General features: G+C 40.8%; 1 protein-coding gene across 1 annotated transcript in view; it reads left to right on the top strand.

Moving 5' to 3' along the window:
• LOC126272458 (lachesin-like) overlaps positions 1–14,256 on the top strand; it is a 940,748-nt gene that overhangs the window by 782,433 nt on the left and 144,059 nt on the right. The gene's annotated exons all lie outside the window — the stretch shown is intronic.

Genomic DNA, 14,256 nt, shown 5'->3' with positions numbered 1-14,256 from the left:
TTATGCTGACTCTCGTTTGGGACGAAAATGGTGTCATTTTGGAGCATTACATGCCTACAGGGACCACTGTCACCAGTGCATCATACACGGATCTCCTAAAAAATGATCTGCAGCCTGCAATCATATCAAAGAGACGTGGATTGCTGTCAGCAGGTGTCCTTTTGCGACATGACAGTGCAAAGCCCTACAATGCCCGTACAACAGTTGCAATCACAGACCTGCCTTTTGGGTGTCTTCCTCATCCACCATACTCACCAGATCTTGCCCCAAGTGATTTACATATGTTTGGACCACTCAAAGACGCAATGGGAGGCTAGAAGTTCCGTTCTGATGAAGAGGTACGCCACGTGGTTAATGAGTGACTGAGCGGACTACCAAAAGAATTTGTTTTCTAAAGCAATTTATGCACGTCGTAGGCGCTGGAGGACTTGCATTGAGCGTGGGAAGATTATGTTGAAAGCTGATACAGCTTTGTACCACGTCTGCACAATAAATAATATTTAAAAAAATTTAAGGTTTTCATTTGACTCACCCTCGTAATCATGTCTCCTCTCTATGACATCAGGAAGCATAACTTGGCACCGTTATGCAGTAAGTTATTTGCAGCCTTACAAGTGTGAATCTTAGTGAGAGGAGTTGTCCGTGGACTTTTATTGCTATTCGGCTATATCCTTTCGCTTTCCGTAGTGCTACTGCTTCGAGAGAGTAGTTGACGAACAGTGTCGGTAAGCTGACAATTCGCCTTGAAAAACATTTAATTCGGTATTTTTCTAGTATTATTCCTTGTTATTTGCGCTTTCGTAGCATCTGACTCAATGGATTAGTACAAATCTCTTCAAGATTTAAACACGTTTTTCCATCTTTGATTTACGAGCAATTTTTTATGTCAGTAAGCGTTATGGAATTACGAGAGGAAATGGAAATGCCCCATGCTAAGACCATTGTACAAGAAGACTGGCACATTGGCACAAGATTGCACACGTACTCGACTCCCTGCAGACTAAGTTCTGATGTGGTACGGTTATCACGTGCATCACTATGAGGATGAAATGGCGCGACAACGCCGGCCGGTGTGGCCGAGCGGTTCTAGGCGCTTCACTCTGGAACCGCGCGACCGCCACGGTCGCATGTTCCAATCCTGCCTCGGGCATGGATGTGTGTCATGTGCTTAGGTTAGTTAGGTTCTAGGGGACTGATGACGTCAGATGTTAAGTCCCATAGTGCTCAGAGCCATTTGAACCATTTTTCGACGCGACACCGGGAAACGTACTCCAAAGTTGAAGTGCGCAGCACAGTCCAGTTGCTGTAGGCAAATCGTCTGAATTGTGCGTAGTTTCACTCTGAAAGTCTGCCGGTATACAGGGTGATCACAAACAGTCTTGTAATGGTGTTGCAGTGCAGGTCGTGGTGATAAATAATTGTGAAGAAAAAAATTCAATCGTTGCGTCGTTTCCGAGTTGAAGTTAGCCAATCAGGACGTTGCGCGCATAAATTCGAACTGTTCGCCACAGATGGATTCGATAAAAGTGTTCTTCATTTTGTTTCCTAAAATCGAACAAGACAACGACTCAAGAATTGGGCCACAGGACGATAGTCAAGGTCGAACCCGAATCAAAGCCTCAGTGACCCCGTGCTCAGATACCTGCAGTATGAGAATAGCTGACACTAATTGTATGTGGCGAGCCGCTTGAGTTTGCATGCGCAGCGGCCTGACAGGCTAACATCACTACTAATTAACTCGGAGACGGCGCCACAGATAGAATTCTTGTTCTTAACAGTTATTTCTCAGCACAGCCTACCACGCAACTCCCTCACAAGATTTTCAGACTGTTTTTGACCATCTTGTACAGAAAAAAAAGTGTAATGTCGCGTTCAGCCGGAGCGAAATGGTGCCATCATGTGGGTGATGCTGATCTGAAAGGAAGGCCATCGACATCGACCACAGATGACAACTTCCATGCAGTCGGGGAATTGATTCGCAGCAATCAAAGATTTAACAACGATGAGGACCGTTACTGAGCGGCTCTCGGATGTCTCCGTGATCAAGGAGCAGTTTTCTGTCGTCGAGGAACTCAATGCTTGGTAGGACGTTCCGAACATTGTTTAATGAGACTTCGTGATTACGTTGAATGATAGTCTCATGTATCTGTGTCACTATGAAATACGGTGCAGAAATGAACAAAAGTTGGTTGACATGACATAAGGCTATTATTGCTACTGAAAGCTACTATACTTCATACATCCTGAGCAAAAATTACCTTCGTGCCAAGTACTTCCATTAATTTCGAAAGATGCTTCCACTTTTTACAGTTAGAGCGAAAATGAGTTCTATGTCCTTGTGTTCCTGATAAACAACTTTTTGAAAGGTTCTACAGCTGATAAAAATTACTGGGTACTGTGGATGTTAACCGCTCGCTTTACAGATTTGGACTTATAACTTCAAATATTTTGCTTATTTTTTACATAACAATCACTAGAATCAGACCCAGTTTCGCGATTAGCTTCCACAATAGTCTTAAGACCCTTTATTCACAAAGTAACGCTCTGTTTCACATTCAGTAAACGGGCAGGCAGAGTAATGTTATCATATCCAGCACTTCATTTACTTGCTGTACTGTGGATCGCAGGGAATAGTAGACTTGCATGTCTCAATGTTCTTTTCCTTCCAGAATTTCTGTTTCTTTCACGGATGCTCCTCCTCCTTCCAGCCATTGATCCTTACATTTATAAATAACTCTACCTTCTAGATCTTGAAGTTATCGATATTTGTTTGATACGTCTTTTTAATATAAATATATATGTCGTCAATCTCAACCACGTCCACATCATTATTTTGTTTCGTCAACTAATGTTATTATCATCTGGAAGTTGACTATGTAGTTAAAACTTTTATTTCATGATCCATATAAAATCACCCTCGTTACGTACTCATAAAATTCAGTGGTTCTTTCTTTGTTGTCTTTTTTCCTGATCTTTACAGATCTTCACTCTTTATCTTCTTTGATGCACCGTCGTCTCATTTTTATTACATTATTTTGATGGACTTTTTTCTTTCTTTTTGTAATGTTTTCAGTTTTCCCTTTTCTTGTTTCGTTACAGGCCTTCTGAACTACGCAATTGGTCTATCGACACCATATGGAGCAAGGCTTTACCTTCGATTCATATAAATCTCCTCTTTGTTGCATCTTTTCTGTGTTTACTCATGTCAACTATTTTCTTATTACCTATTCACGCCATATTTGGCTGTAATCATTGCCCAAGGTACTGAAATTTGCCTATACACTTCATTTTTCCGAATATGTTCTCTGGCTGTTTTTTTTATCAAGTTGATATTTTATGCAGTCTGTCTCCCTGCAAGAACTTTTGATTATTTGCAGTTGTCTACTAACATTTCCCAGTTACTTTCCGAGTATCTTTCCAATTTTTCTTAGTTGTTGTTGTTGCTGTGGTCTTCAGTCCGAAGACTGGTTTGATTCAACTCTCCATGTTACTCTGTTCTGCGCAAGCCTCTTCGTCTCAGAATAACTACTGCAACTTACATCCTCCTCAATGTGCTTTCTATGATTTTTACCCTCCAAAATTCTCTCCTAAACAAAATTGGTGATTACTTGGTGCCTCAAGTTACTATTAAATTAATTTATTATTCATCACTTACGTGTTCTATCCGTCTAAACTTCAGTATTGATTTGTTGCATCGCATTTCCAAAGCTTGTTCTCTTCTTATATGAACTGCTTATCGCTCACGTTTCACTTCCATAAAGGCTATAGTTAGATGTAATGTCCTCTAGTTATGCAAAACACCGTTTTTCCCAAGTTCCCAAACATGTCTCAGAACCTCTGTGCTATCATCAGTGGGCTTCCGTTTCATTTACTCTGTAATGTGAAGATTAAATAAAACAGAACCCCACTGATGATGGCACAGAGATGCTGAAACATGTTTGGGAACTTGGAGAAAACGGTTTTTTGCATAAGTGGCGGACCTTACATCCAACAATTTTAATTGCAAACACAAACAAATTATAAATATCTTTAAGAAGAGATTTCCTAGCACTTAATTCATCATTAGAAATGGTTTTCTCGTCAGTACAAACCTACTTTTTAAATTCCCTTAACTTTGATCATCATCAGTCATTTCGCTGCCGAAATAGCAAAACTCCTTGCTACTTCAAGTGTCCCGTTTCTTAATCCAATGCCCTCAGCATCACCTGATTTAATCCGACTGCATTTCATTATCCTTTTTTTATTTTTATTTTTTGCTTTCATCGATGTTCACCTTACACACATCTTTCAAGATACTGTCCATTCTGTTCAACAGCTCTTCCAAGTCCTTTGCTGTCACTGACGGAACTCTAAGTTCTTTATTTCTTCTCCCTGAACTTTAATTCCTATTCCAAAAAACTATCTTTGGTTTCCTCTACTGCTTGCTCAATGTACACATTAAATAGCATCGGGGATATTCCACAACTCTGATTCAATCCCTTCTCAACATCTGCTTCCCTTTCATGCCCTTCTACTCTTAAAACTGACGCCTAGTTCCTGTAAAAGTTGTAAATAACCTTTTGTTCCCTACGGTATTACGCTGTTGCCTTTAGTGTTTCAAGGAGCGTAATTCAACCAGCATGATCAAAAGGTTTCTCTAATTCTAGAAATGCTATAAGCGCAGGTCTGCCTTACGTTAACCTATCTTCTAAGTTAAGTCGCAGGGTCAGTATTGCCTCGTGAATTCCACCATTTCCCCGGAATCCAAGCAGATCTTATCCGAGACCGGCTCCTACCTGTCATTTTCATTTTTCTCTCAAGAATTGCTGTTAGAATTTTGCAACCATGTCTTATTAAACCGGTAGTTCAGTAACATTCACACCTGTCAGCACCTCCTTCCTTTATAACGGTAGTCATTGCGTTCTTTTTGAAGTCGAGGATACTTCGACTGTCTCTTACTTCTTACACACCAGATGTAAGAGTTTTGTCACAGCTGGCTTTCCCAAGACTATCAGCAGTTCTGATGGTATGTCTACTACTCCCAGGGCTGTGTTTCGATTTACTTCTTTCACTGCTCCGTCGAATTCTTCCCGCAATATTGAATCTCCCACCTCATCTTCGTCTAAATCCGTTTCCATTTCTATAATACTGCCTTCAATTACATCTCTCTTGTGTAGACTCTGCGTACACTCATTCCACATTCTAGCTTCATGTTGTATGTCTAGAACTTGTTTTACATGTGAGCTATTGATATTTACAGTTTATACTCTTTTCTCCAAAGGAGCCTTTAACTTTCTTGTACGCGGGTAGGCGGTATCTATTTTTGCCATTGTGAAATATGCTTCTCAGTCCTTAAATGTGTCCTCTAGTCGTTCCTGCTTAGCAATTTTGCACTTCTTGTCAATCTCATTTTTTGCTTGTTTGTATGTGCTTTCACCTGCTTCATTTGCTACATTTTTGTATTCTCTCCATTTATCAAATATTCCTGTGGTATCCAACGATTTCTGGATTGCGTTGTATTTTTTCCTATTTGATTGGTGCCTTCACTTTTTCATCTCTCAAAGCTACCGATTTGTCTTCTACTGTATTCCTTTCCCCTGTTGTAGTCAACTGTTCCCTAATGCTCATTCTGAAATTCTTAACAACCTTTCGTTCTTTCAGTTTACCCACGTAACATCTCCTAAACCTCCTAACGTTTTGAAGCTTCTTCAGTTTTAATTTACAGTTCATATTCGATAAATTGTGGTCAGAATCCAAGTCTTCTCCTGGAAATGTCTTACAGTTTAAAACGTGGTTCCAAAATCCCGGTCTCAACATTGGATAGGGTCTTAGAGAATTCCCATTACTAAATTCCAGAACTCGTAGAGGAGAGTGAGTACATGATATTTTGAATAGAAATCAATGTCCTGAAGCAGATACTGTTTGCGTGCTACAGCCATTTGAAAACATGTTGGTAATGCGACAACATTTACAAGTGCTTTGTTAGGCGATACCTAGAGCATAAGTTGTTTTACAATTCCACTCATTAATAACAAAAGAAAAAAGGAAACTTCACTAGATTTAAGAAAAAACATCTAAATGTACATGGATAGTGTGCAAATCACATTTAAGTGCCTGGTAGAGGGTTCATCGAAACACCTTTACAATTATCTATTATTCCAATCTCGTATAGCGCGCAGAAAGAACTAACACCTATATCTTTCCGTACGAGCTCTGATTTCACTTTCTTTATCATGGTGATCGTTTCTGCCTATGTAGGTCGGTGTCAACAAAATACTTCCGCATTCGGAGGAGAAAGTTGGTGATTGGAATTTCGTGAGAAGGCTCCGCCGCAACGAAAAACGCCTTTGTTTTAATTATGTCCATCCCAAATTCCGTGTCATTTCAATGACACTCTCTCCCGTATTTCGTGATAATACAAAACGTACTGCCCTTCTTTAATCTCTTTCGATGTACTCCGTTAATCCTATTTGATATGGATCCCACATCGCGCAGCAGTATTCTAAAAGAGAATCGGCAAGCGTAGTGACGGCAGTCTCCTTAGTAGATCTGTTACAATATCTAAGTGCCCTGCCAATAAAACGCTGTCTTTGGTTAGCCTTCCACCCAACATTTTCTAAGTGTTCCTTCCAATTTAAGTTGTTCGTAAATGTAATTCCTAGGTATTTAGTTGAATTTACGGCCTTTAAATTTGACTGATTTATTGTGTAACTGAAGTTTAACGGAATCCTTTCAGCACTCATGCAGATCACCTCACACTTTTCGTTATTTTGTGTCAATTGCCAATTATCGCACCATACAGATATCTTTTCTTAATCGTTTTGCAAATTGTTTTGATCTTCTGATTACTTTATTAGTCGATAAACGACAACGTCATCTGAAAACAACATATGACAGTTGCTCAAATTGTTTCCCAATTCGTTGATATAGATAAGGAACAGCAAAGGGCCTATAATACTATCTTGGGGAACGCCAGAAATCACTTCTGATTTATTCGATGATTTTTCGTAAATTACTACGAACTGTGAAATCTCTGACAGGAAATCAGGAATAGAGTCACGAAACTGAGACGAAATTGCATAAGCACCCAATGCCACTAAAAGCCGCTTGAGTGGTACAGTGTTAAAAGCCTTCCCGAAATACGGAAAGAATCTGAAATCCCTTGTCAATAGCGCTCAACACTTTCTGCGAGTAAGAGCCAATTGGGTTTCACAAAATCGATGTTTTCTGAATCCATGTTGACTGTGTGTCAATAAACCGTTTTCTTCGAGGTAATTCATAATGTTCGAACACAATATATGTTCCAAAATACTACTGCGTATCGACGTTAATGATACTGGTCTATAATTTATTGGACTACTCATAATGTATTTCTTGAATGTCGGTGTGACGTGTGCAGCTTTCTAGTCTTTGGGTACGGATCTTTCGTCGAGCGAACGGTTGTATATGATTGTTAAGTAGGGAGCTATTGCATCACCATACTCTGAAAGAAATCTAATTGGTATACGGTCTAGACCAGAAGACTTGCTTCTATTAAGTGACTTAAGTTGCTCCACTAATCCCAGGGTATTTATTTCTACTTTACTCATGTTGGCAGCTGTTCTTGATTCGAGATCGGGAATATTTACTTCGCCTTCTTTTGTGAAGGCATTTCGGAGGGCTGCGTTTAGCAACTCTGATTTGGCAGCACTGTCTTCTATAGTGTCTCCATTGCTATCGTGAAGAGGAGGCATTGATTGTTTCTTGCCACTAGCATGCTTTACATACGTCCAGAATCGCTTTGGATTTTCTCCTTGGTTTTGAGACAAAGTTTCGTTGTGGAAACTGTTATAAGCATCTCGCATTGAATTTCGAGCTTCTGTAGAAGATCGCCAATCTTCAGGATTTTGCGTCTGTTTAAATTTGGCATGTTTGTTTCGTCGTATCTGCAAGAGTGTCCAGACCCGTTTTGTGTACCAAGAAGGATCAGCTCCGTCGTTTTTAATTTATTTCGTATGAATCTCTCAATTGCTGCCGAAACTATTTCCCTGAATTTAAGCCACATCTTGTCTAGACTTACATTGATAATTAGGAAGGAGTGGAGATTGTCTCACAGAAAGGTGTCAAGTGCATTTTTATCTACTTTTTTGAACAGGTATATTTTTCGTTTATTTCTGGAGGATTTGGAGATTGCAATATTCACTTTCGCTACGACAACCCTGTGTTCACTAATCCCTGTATCCACTTTGATGGTAATTATTAACTCAGGATTAATTGTTGCTAAGAGGTCAAGTGCGATTCCACAACTGTTTACTACTAGTGTGGGCTCATGAACTGCCTCCTCGAAATAATTTTCAGAGAATGCGTTTAGTACAATTTTTTATGATGTTTTATGCGTACCTCCAGAATTAAACGTGTATTTTAGCCAACATATCGAGGGTAAATTAAAGTCATCACCAACTATAATCGTATGAGTCGGGTGTGTGTTTGAAATTAAACTCCAGTTTTCCTTGAACCTTTGAGCAATGTTGTCATCTGAATTGGGAGATCGGTAAAAGGATTCAATTATTATTTTCTTCCGTTTGTCAACAATGACCTCAGCCCATACTTGCTCACAGGAACTATCTACTTTAATATCTAGACAAGATGAACCACTAGTAACAGCAACAAACACGCCACCGCCAACCATGTTCAGCCCATCCTTTCGGAACACCGTTAGGTCCTTCGCAAAAATGTCGGCTGAGCTTATCTCCAGCTTTAGAGAGCTTTAAGCGCCTATAACGATTTGAGCCTCAGTGCTTTCTATTAGCCTTTGGAGCTCTGGTACTTTCACAACACAGCTCGTACAATTTACGACTGCCATACCAATGGTTCCTGTGTCTACGTTCTTCCTGTGTTCGGCCTGCACCCTTTGTGGCTGAAGCCCTTCTTGTGTTTTCCCGAGGCCTTCTAACGTAAGAAACCGCCCAGTCCACGCCACACAGCCCGTGCTACCTGTGTATCCGCCTCCTGCCTATAGTGGACTCCTGACGTAACCAGAGGAACTCGAAACCCAACCAACCGTTGGGTCGCAGAACCGTCAGAGGAGCTCTGATTCAGACCCTACAATCGGCTCTATACCAGAGGCCCGCAATCGGTCCTGTCGACTATGCTACAAATGGTCAGCTCTGCTTTCATCTTGCAAGCAAGACTGGCCGGCTTTACCACTTCTGTTAGCCATTCGAAACCAGAAAGAATGTCTTCTGATCCAAAGTCACACACATCATTGGTATTGATATCAGCCACCACCTGCAGTTGGTTGCACCCTGTGCTCTTCAAGACATGCGGGAGGATCCGTTCCACATCTGGAATAACTCCACCCACATTGGTTTTCCTCCCCTTCTTGGCAGCCATGTCCTTAACAGGCCCCATAACACCCCTAACCTTAGAGCTCCCAACTATAAATATTAACTGTCCGGATCTTGCGGGATGAGAGGTTTCCTTTGAAAAAGTACGCGTGACAGCATCTGGCTCAGCGACAGTGTCAGCCACAGACAGCACCTAGAACCTATTTGTCAGCCTAACCAGGGAGACCTTACGTGCAGTCCCCTGGGAAGCCTTCTGCTGCCTGCTATGTCTCGGGGCGATCTCCCACTCGACCACCACGGGTGGGGGGTCACATTCAGTGCGAGTAGTAACTAGGCTGGCCACCAGTCAGGACTTATCGGAGGACTCGGACGTTCTGGACGCCTGTTGGATCCCCATGGTCAGCCCACAACAGTGGTGTCCATCCATTGCAGCGTCATGCTGTGTAACTAAAGCCGTCACAGACTGGAGCTGAGAGTGTCACCAACTCAGCTCGCATCTGCACACAACAATCACAGTCCCTGTCCATACTAAAGACCGTGGAAACCTAAACTACCCAGATAAATGGACTATCAACACGTGCTGTAGACAGTGACGAAAACGCAGGAACTGTGTCTAAAAAATTACATTAATACGCAGAGATTCGGAAACCTAACTACCGAAGCACTCAGCGTCAACTAAATAATTTTCCCCTGATTAGGAACTTGTAATATGTAACAAAATTGCTTTACTTTCCGAAACAAACGAAAACGCGGAAACTATGACTATTAGAGATGCTGAACTAAACTATTGAAGCACACAGATGATATTATTAAATTCTAATACTCTTCCAATTCTGGTGTGCGGCGTCTGCTTGGAACACTACTGTCACGTTTGCTAACGTTGAAGATACCACTTTCCCAAAGCCATTGCTAACTGTGCCGAGAAGGGTATGCGATGGAGCCAGAAATTGTGGATAACGATCTTGATAAACGCGACGAGCAGCTCTTCCATTATTCCATTACCGTGAGCTTCCACTCACAGACATGTGAATGAGGCTCGAGCCGGTCAGAAAAGTATCATGGACGCCAAATGACATCAGACGATGCGCACCGGCCCCCTCCCACCATGACTACCCCATTGCATACCTACTTGTCTTCAATAGGCTGCAACACGGAAACGAGACTTTTCCGGACATTCAGAATATTGTCTACTCACATCCTTTACAAGTCCCAGAAGTTTTAAAGGGAATTTCCAAAACACCCTGCATAGTCATTGTGAAATCTTCCAGTATCTCCAGGTCTCTTCCACAACCCTCTTTCACGAGTCTCAAATCCAGTTTTAGTGGTGATTAAATTATGCTCTGTGCAAAATCCTGCTAGCTGCTAGGCAGCTTCCTCTTTCACTCCTTTTCACCAGTCCATATTTACATAATAATCTAAGTTTCCTTACTTTTCCTTCTGTTGAATCCCAGTCCACTATCATAGTTAAATTTAGGTCTCCATTAACTATCTCAACAATTTCTTTTATCTCATCATACACTTCTTCAATCTCTTCATCTTCTATGGAGCACGTTGTCATACAAACTTTTAGTATTGTGGTGGTGTGGCCTTAGTGTCTTTCGTGGCTACAATAATGCGTTCACATGTTGTTCATACTAGCTTATCCGCATTTCTATTTTCCTATGTGCTATTAAACACACTCCTGAATTACCCCTATTTCATTTCGCATTTACAACCCTTGATTTACCTGACCAGAAATCCTGTGCCTTCCGCCACCGAACTTCACTGATTTTCACTACATCTAACTTCAGTTTGTCATGTCACTTTTAAAATTTCTAACCTGCCTGCCTGCCGAAGAATGCCGGTTTTGTTTCTGCTGAAGACGACATCTTCCTCAATAGTCCCCGCTAGAAGATCCGAATGGGGGACAATTTTATCTCCTAAGTAATTTACCCAAGATTTTGCCATTATCATCTGACCATACAGCAGGGTTGCAAGCCCTCGGGAAATGTTGTGGCTGTAGTTTCCCCTTGCTTCCACCAGGTCGCACAACCAGCACAGCGAGGACGTTTTGGTTGATTTTACAAGGCCAGATCAATCAATCATCACACCTTCAACAACTGATACACCTTCAACAACTGAAAAGCCTATTGCCACTGTTCTGAAACCACATGTATGTAGGGCTTCTCAATAAATACCCCTCAACTGTGGTTGCACCTACGCTACGTCTCACTGAACCGCCGAGACAAGCTAGCCTCCCCACCAACGGCAAGGTCCATGGGTTGTACCTGCCGATTATCCAAGAATTCTAGACTTTCTTGAGGACTCGTATATTATAGAATAGACAGATGCCATCTAACTCTTTCCTTCAATAGCAATTTCCATGTCCACACTCAATTTTTAAGACGCTCTTCTACATTATGCACGACAGACGATGCCTCTGTCCAACGAGAAATTTTAACTTTTTAAATTAACCTTAATGCTCTCTCCTTTATTATAGATAAGATCAAAAATATTGATCACAGTCACAACCGGTTTTGGACTTTAGGTAATCGTCAGATTTTATAAATCAGACGTGAGAATTGGTGAAAGAAGCGTTCGTGACATGTGCTGTATGTGGCTATGACAACACATTTCGTTAACACTATGTTCACCAAATGGACCATTTTGCTGTTGTGTTCTTCAGTCCAGAGACTGGTTTTAATTTCCAGGTAACTACTGCACCCTACATGCTTCTGAATCTGCTTTCTGCATTCATCTCCTGGTGTCTCTCTACCATTTTTACTCTCCACGTTTCACTTTAATACTTAATAGGTGATCCCTCGATGCCTCAGAACATGTGCTACCACCCGATCTCTTCTTACAGGCAAGTTGTGCCACATATTCCCCTTCACTCCAATTGTACTCAGTACCTCCTCATTAGTTACGTGATTACGTGATCTAGGTATCTAATCTTCAGCATTCTTCTGTAAACGTACCACATGGAATATAGAATCTGAAGACAGTTTATGCCCGAAACCGTTATGATTGCCACCAGATTCTGTGATTGTATCTTAAATAAAATCGAAAGCATAATTAGTCATTGCCACTTCAATACAAATTTTTTCCACAATTTCAAGCTGATCTACGAGCTTACATTTCTGTCTGCTCCAAACTCTTTCAGCAGTTCTTACACAGTTCGATGTAATCAAAGGTTCTCCACAAAACAAATTTTTTTATAGTCCATGCTCTAAGGGTTTACTTACAAAACATTTGAATAATTATGAGCTGATTGCAAGTTAGGTAGATTTGGTTGAAGGGTGGGGACTGTGACGGACCATAAACAACTGTGATCACCCACAACTGAACCCAGGATCCTCACTTTCCGTACATTTGAAAAGCTATCACTAACCACACAGAAACTAAACCAGTCTGGAGATATCATTATCTGGATCACCTACCTCAAACGAAAAAACGTTACAGAAGAGGACACGTATTTTCATTCTTCCCCCTTCCTCCCAGTCTGATTGGTCCGATACAGCCACTCTCGAATTCATCTATTCTGGCAACCTCATGCTCTTCACCTCAGAGTGACAATTGCAAACTACATCCTCAGTTATTTGTTCGATGTATTTCAGTTCTTTTCTTCCCGAAGTGATTGTACCCTTTGCACCTTCCCTAAGTACCAATAAAATTGATAATTTTTGATAAGATGACTGGAAAACACGGCGGTCTTAATCTAATTTTAAAACAATAATCATTCTTGATCACAAAAAAGGGATGTATTATTTGTTGGCAACGGTTTCAGTCTCGAAATACTATCCTGAGACTATAGCGAATCACAAATTTAACAAAAGTATCTGTGAAGGAAATCAGAAATCGTATGTGAAACTTTCTGGCAAATTAAAACTGTGTGCCGGACCGAGACTCGAACTCGGGACCTTTGCCTTTCGCGGGCAAGTGCCAGCGAGTTCGAGCCTCTGTCCGGCACATAGTTTTAATCTGCAAGGAAGTTTCATATCAGCACACTCTCCGCTGCAGAGTGAAAATTTCATTCAGTAATTATATGTGTTAACTATATGCAGAAATGTTGCAATATTATGAAACTATGAACATTTATACACGTCGACGATCTACATAGACGCTGAGCGGAGCTGCACTGTTGGCCAGAAGACACAGTCCTTAGCCGCTGAGCAGCTAGTGAGTGCTACAATTTACAAATGCGAAGCTCCGCGCATTGTCTAACACGTGGTTACAGAAGGAACCAACGAGATTAAAAATACGGCAAAACGGATATCAAAATATCGGAAATGTAAGTAAATAAATGGCTAAAAATCAATATTAACTGTCAAATGTGTTTAAATATCATTTTTAATAATTAAAAAACAATAGAAGAAGAAGAAAACACTGAAATCAGTTAATATACGAAAACTGCTACCGGTCGACAATACATAAAACTAAGTGAACGTAGAAGTCATGTAAAAGATTGTATTATAATATTTTATTAAATAGAAACATCAATGTGCATAAAAGTCCATAAACTGACGCTGCTAGTTGCCATGGAGATGAATGGCTTGAATCCAACGATAATACTCCTCTTCGGCAAGGCAGATGTCCATTCAAAGATGTATAGCTACAGGACGTCAGTAGTTACCGTGTAAACTATGACATTTAAGCTTGTCGACATAACGTCTGCTGCTGTGGACATGGATGACCTGAATTCCAAGTGTCTGCAGTTAGGTAGATGTCCATTACGAGCTATATCGACAAAGGACACCAAACGTTACGAAGGAGACGAAAACATCAAAGTTTTTTAACATATCGTAACAAAATAAGGCCATATCTCGCCCAGTAGCACGACATATGGATGACTATATGATGCTCACATGTGGCAAGAATACTTACATTCATTATAGCACTACATCGACATGAAAAGAAAAAAAATGATATTTAAGTAATAGATGGACTGATGTTAGTTTCCACAATTCACGAA

Source organism: Schistocerca gregaria, chromosome 5 (assembly GCF_023897955.1).
Source record: "Schistocerca gregaria isolate iqSchGreg1 chromosome 5, iqSchGreg1.2, whole genome shotgun sequence".
In the NCBI taxonomy this organism is placed as follows: Eukaryota; Metazoa; Arthropoda; class Insecta; order Orthoptera; family Acrididae; genus Schistocerca; species Schistocerca gregaria.
The sequence above is the reverse complement of the archived record's forward strand: the minus strand, read 5'-3'. Positions and strand labels throughout refer to the sequence as shown.